The following is a 3,647-nucleotide window of genomic DNA, read 5'->3' on the forward strand; positions in this document are numbered from 1 at the left end:
TTAAGAGTATAAAAGGGCATCAATACATCATCAATATAAATGTCACATACAATACATTTAAAATTCAATTAAGTAAATATTTCCTGAAAAGATGTGTTTTCAGGGCTTTTTTGAAAATGTCTATTGAGCTCGAGAATCTCACAGATTGAGGGAGATCATTCCAAATCGTGGGTCCGAATTTCATAAGAGTCCTATCACCAAATACTTAAGTTTAGTTTTAGGAGATGCTAACAATTTTGAATCGTGGCATTTAAGATTTCTCAGAGGTATGTACGGTTGGAGTAAGCGTTTAATGTAGAGGGGGACAGAAGACTCAAATACACCAAAGCAGATAAGGGCTATTTTATATTCAATTCTAGCCCGGACTGGCAGCCAGTGGAGGGTTCGAAGCATGTCCTGTGTACCATCGTAATGATACGATTCATTTACATCCCAATTGAATAAGATTGAGTTGTTAAAGAGGAATTTGTACTATTACCATGTACCCAGACTTTATTATTATATTAATAAATATTTATTGCCAATATGTCACCCATCGTCTCAAAACGGTATTATGTCGGAACGAACCAGATGCTTAAAAGCTGAAAGAAATGTTAAACTGGTCAAAATATAAATTGTTGGTCTAAAATATGGTATCCATTCTCCTCAATAAAACATACAAACTCAACACCAAGTCTGATATTTCTGGCTATAACTTCAATTTTCAACATCTGAACCATCCCGACTTAATACCGTAATATTATTATGACTTCTTCTTTCTTTTCTTCTTTTTCTTTCTTTCCAAGGGAGGATTTTCTATCTCAGACGAGATGTGCGTCAACTACATCCACTACTATCCAAAAACACAGCTGGAAGTGTGTAAGAGTTCGGTGGAAACTAGAACACTGGACGCTTTCTTCGCCTTTATCAATGAGTGAGTTTGGTAACACAGATTGGCCTGATTAGATGATTATGAAAAATGGACATCTGTGACCCTTCGCCTCAAAACGGTATTAAGTCGGGATGGCTAAGATATTGAAAATTGAATTTATAGCCAGAAATATCAGACTTGTGTTGAGTTTGTATGTTTTATTGAGGAGAATGGACACCATATTTTAGAGTGCTAATGCCAATAATTTATGTTTTTGACCAGTTTAACATTTAATTCGGCTTTTAAGCATATGGTTCGTTCCGACATAATACCGTTTTGAAACGAAGGGTAACATATGTACGACGAACTATTTATAAAGACTTTATGATATAGAAGCATTGTATTCTTATACATAATGATATATATATATATATATATATATATATATATATATATATATATATATATATATATATATATTTAAACTTGAGCTTTTATAGAGCGCAATATCCACTAAATGTGCTCAAAGCGCTTTACAAGGGGTCCCTGGTCAAACAGCAACATTCAACATTTAGGACGGGACATGACTATGACGCCTGTTAGGCGATATTACAATATTTCGGACATGGACAACGCTGTTAACGGCCAGGTACTCATTTTATACACCTGAGTACGGTGAGAGAATGTGAGTAAAGAGCCTTTTCCAAGGTCTCAACTATGCGCCGAGTGAGGCTCGAACGCAGGACTTTCCGATCCAAAAGCGAGTGTCCTACCACTAGACCACATAGCCGCATATATTGGCCTGATTAGATTATTATGACATGGAAATAAGGCGAACAATTTAAAAAGACTTTATGATATAGACGCATTGTATTCTCTATTCATAATGAAATATATTCAGGGTGTTTTTTTTTTTATTATCACTACCGATAAAGTAGGGAGACATCTTTAAATTTCACTCACGATTTCATTCACGTTATTGTAGATAAACAACCAATCCTGCTTGTCCGAGCACGTTTTAAGGTGTGTCACAAATTCCATGTTTTGATTGGTCAAACAATCTACTGGTTAATTGGATTCAATAGTCTGATGTCACGTCCGCCCAGCAACGAGCAGCTTGGTTCTAAACAAAGAAAATCGGTACTTTTTATTCTTCATGCTGGCTAGAACTTATCATAATATTATGTCTTGTGATGAGAATGTGTAAAAGTCAAAATATGATCAGATTTATAATGTTGTTTTTCCCCCTCTAGATACGCTTTTATGCTCGTGAGAGAAATATTTCATAAGGGCGTCCGCCATTGTTCCGATAGTTTAGAGCCAGTTACTAAGTTACCATGCGTCATTACGACGTCACGACTAGTGAAGCCTACTAGAAAACCAGGATCAGCCCTCAACGCCCGGTGCGCGAGTTAAACTCTCGACGTGCGGCTATGTGGTCTAGTGGTATGACACTCGCTTTCGGGTCGGAAGGTCCTGAATTCGAGCCTCGCTCGGTGCATAGCTGTCCTTGGAAAAGACTCTTTACTCACATTCTTTCACCGTACTCAGGTTTAAAATGAGTACCTGCCCGTTAACAGCGTAGTCTTTGTCCGAAATTTTTAAAATATGATATCGCCTAACAGGCGTCATGTCCTGTTCTACATGTTGAGTGTTGCTATTGGCCAGGGACCCCTTGTAAAGCGTTTTGAGCACGTTTAGTGGACATTGTTCTATATAAAAGCTCAATTTTACAGAAATGTTTGACGTCTTAAGACAAATCCTAATTTTCTTACACGATGTTGGTCGAGCGTTTTCGTTCGTGACGTCATCGTTAACGTGTTATGCTACTTGCTACTAGAAAGAATGATTCCACTATAACAAAGAAAGTATTGGACTGGAACCCCCAGGGCAGAAGATCAAGGGGAAGGCCACGAGGAACATGGGGAAGAATTAAAGAAGCTGATATACAGAGAAGTGGTAAGACCTGGAATGAGATTAAAAAGATAGCTCAGGATAGAAAAGGATGGAAACTGTTTGTCTGTGGCCTATACCCTGACCCAGGGTGAAAAAGGCAATGATGATGATGATGATGATGACTAGAGGAGTTGAGTGACGTTTGTGATGTTTTTATTCCATCATCTATTTCATTTCAGCTCTGGTCTCTCCACAATCAAATCAAACGCCGGATACCGGGACAAGTACACTCACGTAGAATGGACCCTGTGACAGAGAATGTTCTAGAATTTATGTACGCCACGTCCCCTCTCTCCATGCAATGCAACCAATCAGATGGGGAACGGTTTCCCGGCGACTGGGGACACATCCCCATACCTCTTTTCTAAAATGTTCATATTGCTGTTTGACGCTATCAAAGTGAAAAACAGCTGATGTAGAATTAAGTTCCAATTTTGATTTTGATTTTTGCGGCTATGTGGTCTTGTGGTGTGACACTCGCTTTCATTCAGATCGGAAGGTCCTGGGTTCGAGCCACGCTCGCTCGGCGCATAATTGAGTCTTTGGAAATGACTCTTTACTCACATTCTTTCACTGTAATCTGGGGTGTAAAATGAGTACCTGGTCGTTAACAGCGTTGTCTCTGTCCGAAAAAAAATGTAATATCGCCTAACAGGCGTCATGTCACGTCCCACATGTTAAGTGTTGCTGTTGATCAGGGACCCCTTGTAAAGCGCTTTGAGCATGTTTAGTGGTTATTACGAATATAAAAAGCTGAATTTTAGATTTTTTAATATTGCTGTTTGAAGCTATCAAAGTGAAAAAACAAAACAAAACAATATTGATGTAGAATTTAAGCAAA

At 38.4% G+C, this 3,647-nt stretch overlaps 1 pseudogene across 1 annotated transcript in view; it reads left to right on the forward strand.

Moving 5' to 3' along the window:
* The window catches only part of LOC144979255 (dopamine beta-hydroxylase-like), a 23,507-nt pseudogene extending 20,239 nt beyond the window's left edge, over nucleotides 1-3,268 (forward strand). The window contains exons 10-11 of the transcript XR_013646654.1: nucleotides 786-913; nucleotides 2,986-3,268. The product of XR_013646654.1 is annotated as a dopamine beta-hydroxylase-like (transcript). The remainder of the gene's footprint in view (nucleotides 1-785; nucleotides 914-2,985) is intronic.
* Nucleotides 3,269-3,647: the final 379 nt, after the last annotated feature.

Source organism: Berghia stephanieae, chromosome 9 (assembly GCF_034508935.2).
Source record: "Berghia stephanieae isolate SIO BIC M18660-M18661 chromosome 9, UCSD_Bste_1.3, whole genome shotgun sequence".
Lineage (NCBI taxonomy): Eukaryota > Metazoa > Mollusca > Gastropoda > Nudibranchia > Aeolidiidae > Berghia > Berghia stephanieae.